This window comes from Cebus imitator, unplaced genomic scaffold, assembly GCF_001604975.1.
Source record: "Cebus imitator isolate Cc_AM_T3 unplaced genomic scaffold, Cebus_imitator-1.0 Scaffold78, whole genome shotgun sequence".
Taxonomy (NCBI): Eukaryota; Metazoa; Chordata; class Mammalia; order Primates; family Cebidae; genus Cebus; species Cebus imitator.
Window position 1 is genome coordinate 1,562,848 of NW_016107393.1, and position 21,465 is coordinate 1,584,312.

At 35.5% G+C, this 21,465-nt stretch overlaps 1 protein-coding gene and 1 non-coding gene across 2 annotated transcripts in view; one reads left to right on the forward strand and one right to left on the reverse strand.

The window, feature by feature from the left end:
- The window catches only part of RBM45 (RNA binding motif protein 45), a 474,379-nt gene that overhangs the window by 421,168 nt on the left and 31,746 nt on the right, over positions 1-21,465 (forward strand). The gene's annotated exons all lie outside the window — the stretch shown is intronic.
- LOC119471917 lies at positions 18,590-18,730 on the reverse strand. The gene has a single exon (XR_005201017.1). It is a non-coding gene; the product is annotated as a U4 spliceosomal RNA (small nuclear RNA).

The following is a 21,465-nucleotide window of genomic DNA, read 5'->3' on the forward strand; positions in this document are numbered from 1 at the left end:
ATGACACATATGACCAAAAAATCAGCTTCAATATCATGCCGTAAATGTTTTACGTATTTTCTTCATCTTAAAATCAGAGTATTTTTTACCAGAAAAATCAGTAATAATCAAAGTATTTTGCTGAAGAATAATTTGTTGATAAAAATTTGGTTGGTGTTTCATTATTCAAAATATTTTCTATGTATTTGGAGACTCAAACGTAGTAGAATATGGATAAATTCAATATTTAAAATATTCCTTGAATCTTCATAAAGGCACCTTTGCTAAAATATCTTAAACAATCAACACTGTTGAAGATATTGACAATATAAAATAATCCAAGAATCACCTCTTTCCTCAAGGAACATGTACAGTCTAGCTAGGGGTAGAACATTTATATTAAAGTACAACTGACAATAAGATACCACTGATGGAGTCTAACAGACAAGGAAATCTATTCTCTAAAAATCAAAAGTATCCTTAAATACATTATGATATTGTTTATATTCAATAGTAATCCATAACTAGTATTAATATTGAGAGTATAGATCTACTAGTAACAAAACAAAAGGAGGAAAAAGCTGGAGGGAAAAATTCAACAACAGATTCTTTTTTTCTTCAACTTTTAAGTTGTGGGGTACATGTGCAGGGTGTGCAGCTTTGTTATATAGGTAAATGTGTGCCATGGTGGTTTGCTGCACAGATCAACCCATCACCTAGGTATTAAGCCCAGCATGCATTAGCTATTTTTCCTGCTGCTCTCCCTGTGCCCCATCCCTGTGATGGGCCCCAACGCATGTTATTCCCCACCTCCCCATGTTCATGTGTTCTCATTGTTCAGCTCCCACTTATAAGTGAGAACATGTGGTGTTTGGTTTTCTGTTCCTGCATTAGTTTGCTGAAGATAATAGCTTCCAGCTCCATCCATGTCCCTGCAAAGGACATAATCTCATTCCTTTTTATGGCTGCATAGTATTCGATGGTGCATATCTATCACATTTTCTTTATCCAGTCTATCATTGATGGGTATTACATGATTCCATTTCTTTGCTATTGTGAATAGTGCTGCAATGAACATAGGTGTCCATATATCTTTGTAATAGAATAATTTATATTCCTTTGAGTATATACTCACTCATGGGATTGCTGGGTTAAATGCTATTTCTGGTTCTAGATCTTTGAGGAATTGACACACTGTCTTCCACCATAGTTGAACTAATTTACATTCCCACTAACAGTATAAAAGCATTCTTTTTCTCCACAAACTCACTAGCATCTGTTGTTACTTGACTTTTTAATAATCACCATTCTAAGTGTCATGAGATGATATCTCATTGCAGTTTTCATTTCCATTTCTCCAATGATCAGTGATGTTTAGCATTTTTCATATGTTTGTTGGCCACATGAATGTCTCCTTTTGAGAAGTGTCTGTCATGTCTTTTGCCCATCTTTAATGGGGTTGCTTTTTCTTGTATATTTGTTTAAGTTCCTTATAAACTCTAGATATTAGATCTTTGTCAGATGAATAGATTGCAAAAATTTTCTTCCATTCTCTAGGTTGTCTGTTCACTCTGATGATAGTTTCTTTAGATGTACAGAGCTCATTAGTTTAATTAGATCCCATTTGTCAATTTTTGCTTTTGTTGTAATATCTTTTGGTGTTTTTATCATGAAATCTTTGCCACTACCTATGTCCTGAATGGTATTGCTTAGATTTTCTTCTAGGGTTTTTACAATTTTGGGTTTTACATTTAATTCATTAATCCATATTGAGTTAATTTTTGTAGAAAATGTAAGGAAGGGGTCTAGTTTCAGTTTTCTGCATATGGCCAGCCAGTTCTCCCAGCATAATTTATTAAATAGAGAATTCTTTCCCTATTGCTTGTTTTTGTCAGGTTTGTCAAAGATCAGATGGTTGTAGGTGTATGGTCTTATTTCTGAGTTCTCTATTCTGTTCCATTGGTCTATGTGTCCAACAACAGATTTTAATTTAGGTTTTAATTCAGGGAAGTTACATAGAAGAAAAAGGGTAGAAATAAATATGAAGCACGGATGCCTTTCTTCTTAATTGCCATGTCTTCATTCACTAAATCAAAAATAATTAATCATTCCAGCACTATTTTATGTGTCTTATGAAAAAATTTTGTAAGTAGAGAATATAAATGTCTTATCATTTAAAAAATGGTCTCCATTAGTCTCATCTGTTATTTATGGCTTGATTCAAAGATGAAATATTACTCCCAAGAGTAACTTTCACAGCAACTAACATTAAAAAAAAACCATGTCAATCCTCAATTATTTATTTATTGAGTGATCATGATAAATGGCAGACTACAGCAAGGCCAAGCAGCTCTAGTTTCAAATAAGCATTTTTTAAAAATATGCTGTATAAGTTATTCATAAACCATTAACAATGTTTTAATGTCAGAATTTATCTTTCAAAAATAAATACATCAAAATTAAAGATAGTTTGAACTTTGAGAAACCATGGATCTGTTGCCAAATTAATCTTACTAATATGCAATGTAATGTGAAATAGTACTAACATCATTAGTTATCATTCTGGAAACTCTAATTACATCACAACTATGTGTTATAAAAAAAAGCTAATGAATGTAGTCTTGCACGTTGAAGAATCAATCAAGACAGAACCTGATGCTGGATATTCCTCCTGAAGTTTAGCCTCTGAAAGATTTTCTCACTTGTGTATACATACACATTTTTCAGTGCAAAAACGTTTTTTAATGATACTTTTGTATTTACAGGAACACTTTTCTACCTGCTACTTTATCACCAAGAAATAGACCAGTTATCAACATTAGAAATAGAGAGAAAAATTAAAAATTGAGCTAATTATTAAATTTATGCTATACTATAATAACAAGGTAAACAATTTGGTTAATTTCAGTCTCTCATCAAATATTCTTTTGAGCACAGCAGAAACTGTCATTTGTTAACAGTGACCAAAACGGCATCTTTCTCAGCCTGGCTACTGCCTTTGCCTGCATTCTTTCACCCATCTCTTCAAACTGGGCCTAACCAAATTTTCTTCTACTAAATGAGCTTAACCCTCCAAAGATATTCTGACACTGACTTTGGAGGGAGTTTTAAGCATTTTGCTTGTTTGTTTGTAGGAGTGACATCATTGTATTGCTTCTAGCTCAGTCTTTTCTTTCTTCAATTGCAAACAATTCTGGTGATTTTCTTTCAACATCTACACAAGTAAATTCTTTTAATTATTAAAGTGATAATTTCCACACTTACTGTCAAAGGTTTCCTCACAAAAAGACACCAAGGTTGAAGTCATTTGCATTTCTGCCATAGAACTCATACTTTAAATATGTATCAGAGACTACCCAATACTTTGTAGGTTGGCTTTTCTCATTTAGATTTCCAAATGAAGTGGGGCAGTACTATCTGTCACATAGTCACAGTGAAGGCCATTGTGGGGAGCTTCAGGAACAATGTCATCTTTGTCACCACCTTTAATGATTTTAAGTTGATCTCAATTTTCCTTTTTGCACATTCTCACTAGTATAAAGCCATGGCGGGACAAGATGCCTCAGTTTCTACATCTGTAAAATGTGAATCATTAACAGAATTGTGAGTATTAAATGAGCTAATATGTATACAGCACTTAGAACAGTATCTGTACAGAAGGAGAAGATTGAAAATAAAAGAAAGAAACAGGACAGTTTTGGGCACATAGTAAACTCTCAATAAATATTAGCCATTCTATTATTGTGGTTATCATTAACTTAGCCACCAGTCCATATAACTGGAAGAAATATAATTTTAAAATACCTGTACTATTTGTAATAGTAAAACTTTTTTTAAAAACCATATGTCAACTAAAAAATGACAAGGTTCATAAATTTCAACCCTTAGAAGGGTTGCAGTCTGCAGGGTGGCCATTCTGACACACTAGGAAGCATACTATCCAGTCAGAACCTGGAAACAGATACTTTGAGGGAGGGTTAAAGGGAACAGGAATTTATGCTTAGCAGGGTGGCCAAACATACACATTCAAACAGCTATGGGTGGAGTCATGAATATTTATGAAAGGAGAAACATGAGCATACACAACTCAGCTTTATGTCCTTTCATGGCCCCATGTACAAAAAAACAGCAGCATTAGCGTGATCCAAGGGTGGAGTTTTTGCTCTCTGACATCAAATGTAAAGCAGAGGAAAACAAAAACCCTCACTGTGCATTCTGGGTGGACTGGTCAGAGCCACTCCATGGTCAGTGGGGCATCAAGTGGCTTGTTGAGATCAATGAAAGGGCTACTTTATGTTGAACTCTCAGGAAGAAAGCCTAATTCTGATTAACCAGGGAGAAAGTGTAACAAGCCATATCTGACCTCTCACACAGTCATGGCTGAGAACTTTGTTTTCAAGGTTACTCTGATCCCCTTGGCCAAGAGATGGTCTGTACAGTCACTTGTGGGGCTTAGAATTTTACATTCACTTCTCACATACTTTCTGCTAGTTAGGGGTCATTGAAAAATCACTGTACAGAAAAACAGAACTCAGTAAAACTAAAGTGTGTGTGTGTGTGTGTGTAATGAAGTCTTGTTCTGTCACCCAGGCTGGAGTGCAGTGGTGTGATCTCGGCTCACTGCAACCTCTGCCTCCTGGGTTCAGGCAATTCTCCTGTCTCAGCCTCCCAAGTAGCTGGGATTGCAGGCGCCTACCACCACACCCAGCTAATTTTTGTATTTTTAGTAGAGACGGGATTTTACCATGTTGGCCAGGCTGGTCTTAGACTCCTGACCTCAAGTGATCCGCCCACCTCAGCCTCTTAAAGTGCTGGGATGACAGGCGTGAGCCACCTCGCCTGACCAGTAGAACAATTTTGAAGGAGCATAATCATGGTAGGAAATTGAACCAATTTGAGAAGCCAAAAAATAAAAACAAAAAAAAAATTTTAAGTACTGCTCAGAAAAATGATATACTTGTTTTTCCAAAGAACTGGCTATGCTGATTTCCACAGACTGGCCAAGAAAGCACATGTCCAGGGCAGTCAGATAGATCCAAAGAGCAAAAGTGTCTGAATTACATTTTCCTGCTACAGTAGTTCATGATACCTTTGATTGGCTGTACAACTAATAACACCACATTCCCAAAATACATACAAAATAAGTTTTCTAATAACTTGCTATGCAGGAAAATGTTCCTCTTTCTGGATTTTCATAAAAGAATATGAAATTTTGTGACAGAAAAAAAGTTTCACAGATTTTGCTTTTGCATCTGATAAAATTTTTTAGTGACTTTGAGCTATACTTTTAGTTTTTCTTCTTTTATGAAAAGGTGAATATATGCTTGTAAAAATTTAAACATAAGATTATATAAAGAAAAAATAGCCTTCTATCTTCATTCCCAAGAATACATACTTATCAGTGTGGTATGTATCAATAGCCAATAGCTATATAGATACTTTCATATATACACTAACATACATATTCTTGCACGTATAGAAAAAAAACTATGCATAAAAGTGAGCCATTCTATAAAATCCATCAGAAATTTGCTCTCTTTACTCAATAATGTATTATAACTATCCCTCCATGTCAGAATAAATAAAACCTCAAAAGTATAAAAATCCAAAAAGGTCTTTTATCTTCAAGTAAAATTAACACTCCAAGGAAAAAGACCATGTTTATTCCAACCAGAATTACAAGAGAAATAACTTTCTTTTCTAAATCAGAATTTAACCTCAATGACAAATTACCTTCTGAGTAGCTCAGTGAGATTCTTGGATATAATTGTGGAATAGACTCTTCTAGTCTTAGCCATCAAATAATCTCAGTTACTAATTTCTTCGTGCTTCAAGTAAAATTGCACAATAATTTGATCACTAGCCTATAGTCAATCTAAACTTGGATATTACAAAGGCTTGGTTTGTTGCTCACACACTGAACTGGAGAAGTAGCAGGAGAGTAGGACAACGCTGATGGTATCACAAGCCAGAATGCAGACAAGCAAGTCTGACATGGGAACAGGCAGCCTGCAAGCAAGTATACAAACTAGAAAAAAGAACAAAGCAAAGTTGACACCTAGGGCTTGACTGGTCAGCTTAACAGGTAAGTCAAAGAGCAATGAGACTGGGTTCAGAAAGACTGTATGAAGTGAAAATACAAGCAAAGAGAAATGCACATACATGTTCATGGTATGGTAGATAACCTTTTTTCTTTTTTGCAATTTTTCACTACCCTCTTCCTTCTAAAAGAATGACAAACTATTGTCCTGTGACTTGCATTCTTCCTTCAGAAAAAGTGTACCGTCTCATTTAATTGGCATTGGCCTTGACTACATAAGTTTTGATCAGTGGAATGTGAACACCCATTTTGTATGCCACATCTAAGCAGAAGCTTCATGAAACATCAGGATCTTTTTCGATGGCTTTTGGGCTTTCCCTCTGCCACACAAATGGTCATGTCCCATATAGGTACTTCTTTAACCTGGGTTCTAGAATGAGAAGATACTCGGAGCAAAACCACAGTCTATATGCCATGTGAATGAGAAACATTAACAAATGTTTTTGTTGTTGCAAGTCCCTGAGATTTTGTTACTACAGCAAACTGACATACAGAAATTGGTACCTAGAAGTGAGATGCTGCTATCACCAAAATATATGGCCCTATATTCAGTACCGGACAAAGAATGGCATGGAAACTATTATCAGGAGCTGGACAAATGGTGACCCATGTTATACGGAGATAAAATATTTGGTGAAACTGTCACTACAATAACTTACACCGACAAGAAATCTAATGAACATGGACATAAATATGGAAACAAAAGACACTGTGAACTACTAGAAGGTGGAGGGGGGTGTTTTAAAAACTACCTATCAGGTACTATGCTCACTACTTGGGTGATGGTATCCATACTCCAAACCTCAGCATCACACAATATTCCCATGTAACAAATCTGCACATGTATCCCATGTATCTAACATAAAAGTTGAAATAATAAAATAAAATAAATATAAAGAATATACAGCTTCAGGTGAAGAAACTGAAGAAAAAAATGTTTCTAGTGTATTTGGTCATGACTAAGCTGTGTTTTACAAGATTCTACAAGTGAGCTCAGCAAAAGAAACGGCCTGATTATAAGAAGGGATTTAAGGGAAAATAGAAAATCCAGAAATCCTAGGAGTTGCCGATCTGAAAGCTGCAACTATTTCTTATCTCAGTTTCAGATGAAATTAAAAACAGTCTTGCAACAAAGGCCAATTAAAATTCAGTACTGGGGCAAAGAAATGGCTCAGTAAAAAGAATTTGACTCCACGAAAGCCTGATAAGCACAAAGTATGACTGACAAAAAGGACAAAAATCAGATTTTTGGAGACAGTTGTGCTATCAAAACTACCACTATCCTAGGTTTTTAAAAGACTGCAACCTAATAAAAACATCTTTGGGCTGAAGTCACCCAGAGACTTGACTGGACAGGATGGATCACTCTGTCTGGGCTCAGCTGGGACTCTGGAACCAGTGAATTACTCAACTTCTCTCTCCCTGTCTCCTAGCTGAATCAATCTTTCCCCTTTCCCCTCTTCCAATAGTCTCAGGCCTGTTTCTCCACATGGTCTCTCCAGCAGGACTGCCGGCCTTCCTCCATGGTTGTGTAGGTCTTCCAGAAAACACAAAAGTGTATGCTTCCAGGTCTTCTTAATGCTTAGGATCTGAGCTAGTATAACATCACTTCTACCACATTCTATTGGTTAAAGTAAATCAAAGTCAACCGGGATTCAGCATGAGAGAGTTCTACACAAAGACATGAATAGCTGGAAGCATGGCTTGTCAGGCGCCATCATTAGAGACCAAACACCATAACGCACAATAAATAAATATTTATTGAATAAATTATTTAATGAATAATCCTCTGTAACAGATCACATTCTTATTATGGTAGAGATGGGCACACATGATTTAAAATGATCACCCTATTTTTATGATCAAACAGCATTTATATAGCCATGATTTTCACATAATACTATTTCAAATATTGACAAAAAAAGGAAAACAAACCAAAATAAACCTCTTGGCAAGATGAAACAGAAAATTCCATTAAAAAATTCTTCTTTTATATGATTGTTGCCATTTTTATAGAAGGACAGAAAGTTAACCATGAGGAAGTAGTTTGTTAGACAACAGTCATTAAAAGTGTATGAATCAGCCAGAACCCCACATAAAAGTAGGAAAATCAGATTTGGGGGAACCAGGACCTATGTTCTAGTCCCAGTTTTAAAGACTGACACTAACTGTTTGATTTTGGAAAAGTTTCTCAGTTTTCTCAACTTTAAAATGAGCAATCTCACTACTGGGTATCTACCTAAAGGAAAAGAAATAATTATAACAAGAAGAAACCTGCATCTGTACATTTATCACAGCACTATTCACAGTAGCAAAGATATGGTCAAACTAAGTGTCCACCAATGGATGACTGGATAAAGAAAATGTCAGCCAGGTGCTGTGGCTCATGCCTGTAATCCCAGCACTTTGGGAGGCTGAGGCAGGCAGATAACGAAGTCAGGAGTTTGAGACCAGCCTGGCCAACGTGGTGAAACCCTGTCTCTACTAAAACTAAAAAAATTAGTTGGGTATGGTGGCAGGCACCTGTAATCCCAGCTACTCAGGAGGCTGAGGCAGAAGAATTGCTTGAACGTGGGAAGCTGAGGTTGCAGTGAGCCGAGATCATGCCATTGCACTCCAGCCTGGGCGACAGAGCGAGACTCCAACTCATATACATACACCACTGAATATTATTCGTCCATAAAAAATCATATCTTGTGCAGCAACATGGATAAAACTGGAGGCAGTTAACTTTAATGAAACAAGTCAGACACAGAAATACAAATACCTCATGCTGTCACTTAAAAGTAGGAGTTAAATAATGCATTCACATGAGCATAGACAACAGAGACTTGGAAGGGAGGGGGAGCAAAGAAGGTGGATGATGAGAGATTACTTAATGGGTACAGTGTACATTATTCAGGTGATGGATACTCTAAAACCCTGACTTCACCACTATGTAATCTATGCATGTAACAAAATTATACTTGTACCCCATAAATTTATACAAACTTTAAAAACCAAATATATAAAATAAAGTGAGAGTATGGGAGCTGCAAGTTTTCAAACATTTTCTAACCTCTGTCCACTTTATTTGAAAGTAGTTTTATACTTAGGAATAGGGAGGAAGGATGTGGAGGAGTAGGAAACGGGTCACACTTCTCCTCAATCGGAGTGGTTCTGTTTTAAACTGAGTTTTGCATTTAAACAGATGGTTCTGCAAATAAAACATATTTGAAAATGAGAGATCTGGCCCAACCCCTCACGTTTTATAGATAAGGAAATACTGCCCCTTTCTGCACTGAAGCCCCCTACCTCTGCCTTTCATGCAACCCCTGACTCACATAACAGTGCTCCACTCTGACTTGCCTTACTTTCATAGTATTATGTGTCTAAATGAAGCCCCACTTTGTGGGGAATGAGGAATTCAAGCTGAGAAAAATGCATGAAACTGTGATTTCAAATTCAAGTTGATCATAATGATCACCAAGTGAAAAATCCAAAGAAGAAAATTTGATTCTAAATTCCAATCTATGTTAATATTTTAGAAGAACTTGATGAGAAGGAAGAATAAGCAAATCATAAATACTCAAAATTATGCTGCATTATACACAGCATCATGTAGGATACAAGGGTTCAATTCAAAAAATTATTCTTCTTGAAAAATAAATGACACATTTTTTCCCTCAAGACCTACTAACTAGAGGTTTACATCTGGGAAGTACTTCACTCACTAGACTAAAAAAAATTTAAGAATGCAGGACCTAACAATGTTCCACTGCTTTCTGAAGAGTTCTCTCTGTACCTTCTGTAACACACAAATAACTGCCAAGTTAACTAGTCTCACATTTTCACTTTAATTAAATGAAACAACACTTTGTCCTTTTAGATCCTTATCAAGATATGAATTAGAATTGCCTATGCTAAAAGTGATAAATTTCCTACATAATCACCCAATGGTCTATAATATTTTTAAAATACATATTTTTTCGTATGTTAGCAGCATAACATTTCCTGGTCACTAAGCTCCTGGTTCCTGCTAATGGTACTACAAAACAAAAATACTTACTTTTTCATATTTCATCATCATAGAAATCTGTTCTCTGATTAACATGAATCATTTTCCTACTGGATATTTATTTCAAATGTAGGAGACATTTTCAGACTTTAATAACTTGACAACTTCAAAGAGTTGTAAAAGTTAATTATTATTTCCTCTGCTCTGTCAGGGTACGCCTAATTTAGACGGAAGAGCACTCAAAAAGTAATCCCCCTAGAGGTTCTCATCCTTGTAAAGTAGGTGTTACACAGATATGGTGCCTGTATCAGTTACGGTTTGAGCAGAGAAGCAGTACCACTATGAGTGATGTGAATAAGGAATTTATTATAAGAATTAGGCCTTCCACAATTTGAGGAGAAGCTGACGAGATAAATGTCAAAAAAAAAGGACAGTTAAATGATCAGAGGAAAGTCACTAAGAGCACAAAGCAGAACTAATGAAGAAGACTATGGGAGGTTGTTGGTGTTAGAGAAAAAATTATTCTGACACTTGCTAAAGACGGGAAGAAAGATGTTATTGAAGAAGAGACTACTGCGATGAGAGTTTTGCAGTAGGGAGAAAGATTAAGCTCAACTATGAATACAATAAGGTCAAGTGGAGTTTATAGGTAAGGAGCAGGGTGGACAGAAAAGCACTAAGAGGAAACATCATGGGTAAGAGGGGATTCTGGCCAAAACGACTTAACAGGATACTTGCTGAAGGCAGGCCAGGAGATTAGATATCAAAACCAAGGGACGAGGAATTTTATCAGATACCAAGGGTGGGAGATTTTTGCTAAACTAGTTTAGCACGATTCTTGCTAAAATTGCGCTAAGTAGATCAAAGGCAGAGACCAAGGTCAGGGCCTGGTTGAGAAGACAGTTTAGAGGAGTCTGACTCAAGTCTAGTCAAAAGATCTTTGTTACTGGCTCTGCATCTGGTGATGGGCCTAAGGTTGTTGTAAGTCAGCAGGGCAAATACTTGGAAAGAAAGCTGCAAGCCAAACAGGAATAGCAAGGACAAACCTGTGAGGGTAAACTGGTACCTGTGTTGTCTGTTTCTCTCCATTTCAAACCTGCATGATATGAATGGACTGAAAAACCTAGGCCCTTTCCCCTCGAAGCTCCACATAGTCCTGGCCCAAGACTCAGAGAAGCTATAAAAGAATACATGGCAGGAGTTGGAAGAGCTGCTGTCCCACCACACAAAGGTGAGCCAACCAATTGGTTACAAGTATAATTTGTACCTGGGGCCCTGAACTGACCTTCCAAATGTAAAAGTTTCTGCCTGACCCCTTTTGAATCTCGGACAAACTTGTCTTGTGACCATCCCTAACTGAGAACCATACAGAGAATAATTTGGAAAATGCAGTTCCAGCTTAGCTAAATTGGCACGGTACAAAATCCCTCCCACACCCAAAAGTCCCTTCATGTAAATTCATCCTAAAATGGATTTAAGCATCTCAGAAATAACATATATTCAATAATAATGCCTATCACAATAAAGTATTTTAATTATTGCATTTATTTGCAAGCTTTCTTCCAACTTTTATTTCCATACAGGAAACATTGCCACTAGCAAAGAGATACTTATTTTGCTCTAAGGTAAACATAAATTTAAAGCAACATTCAACACATTATTTCTAACAACAATTTTTCAAATGAAAATCTACTTAATACCCATCTCCATTTCTATCCACCTGCCTCTTATTATCTCAACTGTCCTCATACTATCTTCTTTCTACTTCCCTGAAGTCGAAAGTATTCAAACTCCAAACCTGAGGGCCTCTTACTTCCACCTGCAATATGACTTTTATCAGTGCAACTAAGTTCATCTGTCAGGGTTGTACAAATCCAAATTATAATTATAAATGTAGATAGAGTTCAAGTTCTTTCTCAGAGAGCTCTCTGGCCTCATGCAAATTAGGAGAGGAGGTACATCACCTAATTCTACATATTTGCAAACCTAACTGAGCTTTGAGACTGGCAACATCGTTAGACATCCTTGGAGTCCCTACAGATGTGTCTGCCCTTATCAGAAAATTCCTCCAGGTAGAGAATAACAAGCTCAGCTTTTTCTGAACCCCTCCCTGGGCCCCCAGAGGCACTCTTTCCTGCACAATACCGGCACTGGGCTCCATGAGGAGTGCATTCTCCCCTACATACCAGATGCATTAAGAGTAATCCTGGGCACTCAGCATATTTAACGGAACCATCTGGAAATGTTGTTTGTCAACATGTTCCCCTCACTCTGATAACTCTATTAGCATATCTTCACAGGCGGCATATGATTTTTTTTTTTTTTAGACAGAGTCTCACTCTGTTGCCCAAGTTGAATGTAGTGGCATGATCACAGATCACTGCAGCCTTGACCTCCTGGGCTCAAGCAATTCTGTCACAGCCTCCCAAGTAGCTAGGACTACAGGCATATGCCACCATGGCCAGCTAATTTTTGTATTTTTTTGTAGAGATGGGGTTTCACCATTTTGACCAAGCTGGTCTCCCCAAATCCTGGGATCAAGCGATCTGTGCACCTTGGCCTCCTAAAGTGCTGGGATTACAGGCATGAGCCACAGCACCTATCCCACTAAGATCTTAACTAGCTGATATATTAACCCTATGATAATGGAGAAAAGCCAGAAGCAATTGGACTAGAAGATCCAAGTTTTGGTTCTGGAACAAGATCTCCTGGGTGTCAACACAGAAGGTAAAACCCACCTTACAGGGGCTTACTGTGAAGTGTAAATGAGATAGCAAATGTATTATCCTCACCCATAATGAGTACTGACCTAGTCCACTACCCACCTCTTTGATATAGACACAACTTCTCTCCTTCTTGCAATGGGCCATATCATTTGGGTGACAGAATACTTGCAGGACTGCATAGCTGCTTCAGGGGCTGCCTCACACTAAACAAAGCCACTGTTCCCTTCCACCCAGGCTCTGCTGTAGACCTGCCCCACCTTGCCTCTATTCCATTTGCTGTAAGGTGGGGGCTCTTTCCACATTTATGGTGAAGGTTTTAGAATTTTTTTCTCCCTCTATCTCAGTGTCCCTGCTATCCTTCCCTGCAAATCTAGCTTCATATTACCCCGGATTAGCAGAGTATCTTAATGCAGAAAGATTACATGTTATATGACATAAATATTTAACAACATTGGACATGCATTTCTCCTTCGTTTATTTTATGTCACCCAAGGTCAACACTGTGCTCTTTTTTTCCAAAAATATTCCTAAGGTAAGATCAACTATGTGACTTTATTTTCCCAACTTTTTTTAAGTTGCCCTAAGTATTGTTTATAATAAAAAGCAAACACATAACCAAGAACAACTTAATGAAAATTAAAGCTAATGTCTTCTATATTTACATTTAAATTACAGAGAAATGAGTATGTGGAAGCCATCATCAATAGTAGTTGCTAGGCTTATAAAATATTTTGTGCATGTAGATATTCCTGAACCACAATAGATTTCAGTTTCCTTCCTTCTCCTCCTCCATCCTGACCTGTCCCCATTTTTAGCAAGCCAACAAAAGCAAGCTCAGGCTCTGAAGGACATCTGATCAGTGGTAATATAATGTTATTGCTATAATCATGAGTTTTGTAAAACTATATTCTATACAGTCATATGGGACAAAGAATCTTTAAAACTGAGAATTTCTATATCCTTCTGAAAATAAAAATAGTATAATTATTTGCAACAGAAAGGCTATATACAGAAAATAAAATATGGTTGACAGTGCACCACAATTTGTATTAACACTGAACTACTGACTTCTTAGTTCTTTTTAGTTATTGAAGTCTGTTTCTAACCAAGCTGTGCTAATGTATTTTTTAAATCCTTTAGTTTTAAGAAACCCTATTTTAAAATCCTAGTGCAATTAACTAGTAAGCTACTTATTATTCTTGTTTCATCAACAGAACTAACGAATACTAATATTATATTCCCAAATTAGTCATATTACTTAAATAATCTGATTAAGGGAATTTTAGTTCTAATTCTTAAATAATATTAAAACCAAGCCTTACACAGCTTTCAACTGTTAGCAACAATCTGTATAATAAAAGATATATTTGTTGTAAGTTTTAATACTAGTTCAAATCAATGCTACTAAGGAATAAATTACTCAAAATACTGGCAGTTAGAGGAACAACATTGGCTTAAGACTACTCTACAAATTAGAAGTTCAAAAGTTGACTTTGCTTATAACAGGATAATAATAATAATGACTCTATAGAGATATACTACTCTAAAAATTTAAAAGCCATATAAATGCTGACAATGAAGATGAGTTAAAAACTGATTTATTAAGTAGTCTATCAACTGAGAATCCTATTGTAATAATTGTAATGCAATTTTAACACTATCCGCCCAGAGTAAGCACAGACTCCATAGTCCCCTTGCTTCAGACACCAGCTGCAAGCTCAGGGACCCCCAAGCCACCCAAACTTCCAACTAATTGGCTACAAATCTGGGGGTTCCCACAATCTCCTCGACTTCAATAATTCACTAGAAAAACTCACAGAACTCATGAAAGAACTATACTTACAATTACAGTTGTATTACAAAGGATACAAATCAGGACTGGTCAGAGGAAGAGACCCATAGGGTGACAGCTGGGAGGGTTCCAAATGGAAAGCTTCTGAGTCATTTCTCTGTATAATCAGGACTCAACAGTCTCCCAACACATTGACGTGTTCACCAACCTGGAAGCTCAACCAGGGTTCCAGCTGAAAGTGTCCAGAGTTTTTAATTGGGGTTTCACTACACAGGCATGATTGTTTGAATCACTGGCCATGTGACTGAACTCAACATCCACTCCCATTCTGTTCCCAGAGGTCAGACTTATTCATTTAACTCAAAGCCCTAATTTTCTAATCACCTGGTTGGTCCTTGCGGCTTGGTCAGCACCCACCCTGAAACTATCCGGGAGTTCACCATGATTCATCTTGTAAACATAACCTCAGGTCTTGGTCCCCGTGTCCAGCTACAATAACAAACATACTCCTATCACTCCAGAAATTCCAAGGTTTTAGAGGTTCCTTCCCAGGAACCCAGGAGAAAGACCAAATTATTACTAGTGCCTATTACCAGCATTTTTGTACATCCCAAATATAATAATATTGTGCTAATAATAAATATGCTGATATTTTAAAAGATGGTAAAATACTTCTGACTTGACAAATATTAAATTTTACTCAAGGTACTTTTAGTATAAGTACTTTATCAATTATGTATTTATAAATTTATTTACTTAATTTCTTTCTTTTTCTTTTTTTTAGGTGGAGTCTCGCTTTGTTGCCCAGGCTGGAGTGCAGTAGTACAATCTCAGCTCACCACAACCTCTGTCTCCTGGGTTCAAGTGATTCTCCTGTCTCAGCCTCCCGAGTACCTGGGACTACAGGTGTGCGCCACCATGCCTGGCTAATTTTTGTATTTTTAGTAGAGACGGGTTTTCACCATGTTGGTCAGGCTGGTCTCGAACTCCTAACCTCGTGATCTACCCACCTCGGCCTCCCAAAGTGCTGGGATCTCAGGCGTGAGCTACTGTACCCAGTCTAATTTTTATTTTTTAGAGATGGGAATTCACCATATTGGCCAGGCTGTCTCGAACTTCTGACCTCAGGTGATCCACCGCCTTGGCCTCTCAAAGTGCTAGGATTACAGGCATGAGACACCATGCCCAGCCATCAGCTAATTTTTTTAATTTGTAGAGACGTGGTCTTACTACATTGCCCAGGCTGGTCTGAACTCCTGGCCTCAAGTAATCCTCCCAACTCAGCCTCCCAAAGTGTTGGGATTACATGTTGTGCCACCATGCTTGGCCAATTATGTATTTATTTTATATGTAAAAGTAGTCCCCATTTTATTATGAATTTCCCTCAAATAAAGATATATTGAGGTCCTAACCCCTGGTACTCAGAATATAAGTTCATCTGGAAATAGAGTCATTGCAGATGTGATTAGTTCAGTCATACCGGTGTAGGATGAGCCCTTAATCCAATATGAGTGGTGTCCTTAGGAGAAAATGGTTATGTAAAGACAAAGATGCACAGGGATCGTGTAATAACAAAGTCACAGATTGGAATTCTGTAGCTAGAGCCTATAACTAGAATTTCATCCATAAAAAGGAAGGAAAAGCATCACAAGAAGTGTTGACTTACATAAAAAATTATTAGACTTAGTTTCTCAGTTTCTCAGTACCACCCTTTGTATTCCGGGTTCTTGTTTGTTGCACTGTTGCTGTTGTTGTTGTTGTTGTTATTAAATAAACATTTCCAATAATAGCAGGGAAGGAATGAAGTATGATACATGCTTCAATTTACATGGGCCTTGAAAACATTATGCTAAGTGAAAGAAGTCAGACACAAAGGGTCACATATTATACGATTCCTTTTATATGATCCAACAGGCAAATCCAAAGACAATGCAGATTAGTGGTTGCCAGGGAATAGGGGTAAGAGGAAATGCAGGGTGATTATTTAATGGATGCAGGTGTTCTGGAGTGTTAAAAAAAGTTTTGAAACTAGAGAAAGGTGGTGATTTTACAGCATTGTGAGTGCACTAAATGCTACTGAATTTGTACACTTTAAAATGGCTAATTATATGTTATATGAATTTCACTTCAATAAAAAGAAATAAAAAAAAAACCCTTTCCAAATAGTAGTGACTTTAAATTCCAACCTATAAGATATGTTAGGCCCCCAAAAATGTTTCAAATACAGTTATATCCTATTTTGAAAAAAGCTGATATGGTAATCCTGTTAAATATATATATGGTCGTATATATATTATATTATATGTATATATAATACTATATATGTAGATATATATAATTATATATATAATATATAATAATGGACAGAACTGTAAAAATAATCCTGTTAAATATACATGACCACACATATTATATATGACATATATTATATATAATTAATATAATGTAATATATAATATATATTATGTAATGTATATTATACATTATAATATAATATATAATATATATTATTTATATTATTAATATATTATATATACAATATATATTTTATATATAGTATATATATTTTTAATATATCTAAATATATTTTATACATTTATAAATACATAATATATGTTTTATATATTATATATTATATTAATTATACATATATTAATTATATATAATATATATTATACATTATAGAGTATATATTATATATATAAAATATATATACTATATATACAATATGTAGTATATATAGTATATATAGATAATACATACTATATACAAAATATATATTGTATATATAGTATATATAATACATATGCTATATACAATATATAGTATATATAATTATATAGATAATAAATAATATACAATTATATATTATATATACTATATATAAAATATATATTGTGTATATATAATTACATATATCATATAATATATATTATAATAATATATAATTAATATAATAATATAATGATACAATATGATAATCCTGTTAAATATATATGAATACATATAAATATATATGAATACATTTAACATATTATAAACTTCATTCCTGGAGATATATACACACACATATATACCATATACATCTCCATATTATTAGAATCTCCAGGAATGACAAATTGCTTTGCCAAGATATTATAGTCTTTTCCAATCATTTCGATCTTAACCCTTAGTTGCTATCTGACTTTATCTACCCTCTTTCCACCAACAAAAAAAATGCTGAATATACTTTTCAAACTATATAATATTCCTCCCACTCTGCTAAAATCAATACTACAAATAGAATCACTACTGCCATTATGCCACTAAAATATGATTTTTTTAAATCTAGCTTATATTTTTTCAAGATAAATATATTACATAAAATCAAACACCCTGAATAAGCAAAAATATATGCCATACAAGATTGCTTGTATGGCATAATTCTTCTGATTAAAAGGATGATCAGTTATCCAAATACAGGTCTTATGATATAAATCCACATTTCAGTAACATATAAAGAGTGGTCCATTTCCGATGCTGCAAATTAGGAAATTATTATAATGCCAAATCATGTGCTTTATTCTTTCCTACAAAATATCTGGTTCTCTTCCACAACTGCTAGTTTTTACCTTTGTTTTCGTTTGCCTCTGTATAAGAAAATCCTGGTGCTTGTCCTGTTTTTCAGCCAAAGAGGCCCCAGAGATTTGGACCAGTCTTATATTTTTCAACTTTTTCCACTGTGTGGCACTGAGCAAATTTTTGAATAAAGATCTTCTTGCCTGCTTCAGCATGTCCCATTTTGCTCTGCAGTGGAACATTAACACCACAAACCAAAGAAAATATCCGATTTTCAAAGCTAGGGGAAAAAAGAATTCCATCACTTTGGCTGAAGTGAATGCTAGTGTGATGTTAAACAAAAACATGTCAATTAAAGCATACAAGCTTTAATGTCTGAGTGCTCAAAAACACAGATATAGTATAGCATCCAATTTCTTTCTTTTTTTTTAAATCAGTCTCCGTAGAGACTGTCAAAAATTGCCAGTGCTGACTATGTTGCAAGTCGTCATGGCAGCGTACTGGGAAAAGTTTTCAATTAGCAATAATCGCGCCTCGGATAAACCTCATTGGCTACGATACTGCCACTGTGCAAAGCTATAGCATCCAATTTCATAAAGACAATCATTTAATTAATTAGGCTTATTTTAAGTTTCTGCCATAGCTACTTCAGAAACTATTGGTATCAAAGAGGTTTTACATCAGCCTTCAAAGAATTACATTAATTTATTCATGTCAACCGTATTCCTTTTCTTTTCATTTCTAAAAAGTGCATGTGCAAAAGATGATGTAAAACGTATAGGTCTTATTTTGCATCCCCTTACTTAAAAACAAGAATCGAACAAATAGAAAAGGTGTTTAAACATGATATTATATGTCTACAATAATAGAACTGTAAAAATAAAAAGTATACAGAAAAGAATGCAGCCATAGCAACCTATATATAATTTCTCTTTTACTTTATATTCTTAACTATAAATACCAGACTAGATCAAGCATTATCTAAAAGCAATCAGAAGTAACATTATTGAGTTCAGTTAGTATTAGTATGTATTTAATACTAATGTAGTGGAAAATATACAATTTTAAGTAGGAAAGACCTTACTGTGTGGTGGTAAATATATAAAACAAATTTTTTACAAAGATATTTTGGTTAACACTGTTAAAAATTCTATAACTAAATGCCCCCTTGATCTAAAATGATGTAAAAATTAAAATAATTTCAAACTATAAAAAAATGTGTTTTAATATAGTAATGAATACACTGGGTTTTATTTCTCTGTTTTTGTGTTCTGTGAAGAATGAGTACAAAGGAGATGGGGTTTGGGATGGATTCAAACACAAAGAATTACAACTTCAGACATCATGAAAATACCTAATTCTTTGAGAGTGGAGTTCTAAGCACATATTCATCTATCAATATATAACCCAGCTGAGACACAGAAAATGTTGGTGTTATTCTGCCAGTATTAAAGAATACATATTGTTTAACTAAAGTCATACAATTGTTTAACATTATAATTAAACAATATGTATTCTTGGCAGAATAACACAAACATTGTTAGCTACTACTCCAAGAAAGGCCAATGCTTTATACACAATAACCTGCAAAACTAATATCTTCCTAACTTTTTAAAATATATATGGAAACCCATAAAAGTGTCAATAATCCACCTAAAGGGAAGATAGTTTTGTTTAGGTGGTATCCAAAAACAAGCTATGCACCAATGATTCAGGTCTCATAGAAAGCCAGGTAAGAAAATTTAACTTTATCCAAGAGAAGCTTACTTTAAAATTCCAAACACCACTCAAAGTACTGCATTCAATTATCAGTTCTATTAATTATCTAAATAGGTTCAGAATTCAGTGAGCCTTTGAGCACGGACAAAAAAGGATAAAACTTCAGTCACAAAAGCACAGTTTTGGCCTTTTTGCAAAATATTTCACCATATCCATAAAGTTTGCATCATAAAAAAAGTCATCTAAGCACTAACTAGGGAATCTTTATTTCCAACTTTTATACAAAGCTGAAAAATCAGTTTGAGGATGGGCACGGTGGCTCATGCCTGTAATCCCAGCACTCTGGGAGGCCGAGGTGGGTGGATCACCTGAGGTCAGGAGTTCGAGACCAGCCAAGCCAACATGGTAAAACCTTGTCTCTACTAAAAATACAAAAAGTAGCTGGGGGTGGTAGGGCAGGCCTGTAGTCCCAGCTACTCTGGAGGCTGAGGTGGGAGAATTGCTTGAACCTGGGAGGCGGAGGTTGCAGTGAGCTGAGATCATGTCACTGCACTGCAGCCTGGGCAACAGACTGAAACTCCCTNAAAAAAAAAAAAAAAAAAAAAAAAAAAAAACCGAAGGAAAATCAAATTGATTTTTATACTAAATAAATATTACTAGTAATTCAGGAAAATAGACATTTAAAAACAATCAAAAAACTGTCTTTGCTCATAAACCTCAGGTTTCACATGAAAGTCACATGTAACATATTTCCATTATAACTGTTACAACTACCATCATTAATCAAAATTGAAACGTTTACTGCTCCCCTCTTTAATCACAGGCAAATACTGCCAGTACAAATACCTATGACCCTCTTCCAAGTGCATTAAAACCAACAGATTCAGTTATAGCAGGAAGGGAAGAGCAGGAGAGCAACGGATAGGATATCCTCAGAAGGACAGGAAGAATATGAAGAGAATTCATTTCGTCCTATAATCATTTTACACTCTATCAGCATTTCATATTTCAAAAGAAATCGCTCACTGAAATAGGCAAAGATGTGGCATCTAGCATGCAAATGGTCATTCTTCCAAGAATGAAGTAATTTCAAAACTAAATAGAGTAACAGTGTCAAACATTTGTATGTTCTTAGTACGTGACAGGCATGTTCTAAGCACTTTGTATATTATTAACTCATTTAGTCCTGACAATAGCCCTGTAAAATGGATACCATTAACATCTCTATTTTTATAGACGAGGAAAATGAGGCAAACGAAGATCAAGTGACTTATTTAAGGTCACAGGTTAGCAGTGGAGAAGACATGGTGAAAGGTAATGAATATTAAGTATAATCTTATAGGTTTAACAATTCCTTTTTAAGGGTGACATGGCTACCCTGTGTTGAACACAATATCTGAAACACGGCAGTTGTTTACAACTTTTTTTCACCCAACTGAAAAAGTGGTTAAAGAGGACTAGGTAGGTACATACCACTGCTATGACTTTTCATAAAAAGAGAAATGCTGGCCGGGCGCGGTGGCTCAAGCCTGTAATCCCAGCACTTTGGGAGGCCGAGGCGGGTGGATCACGAGGTCAAGAGATCGAGACCATC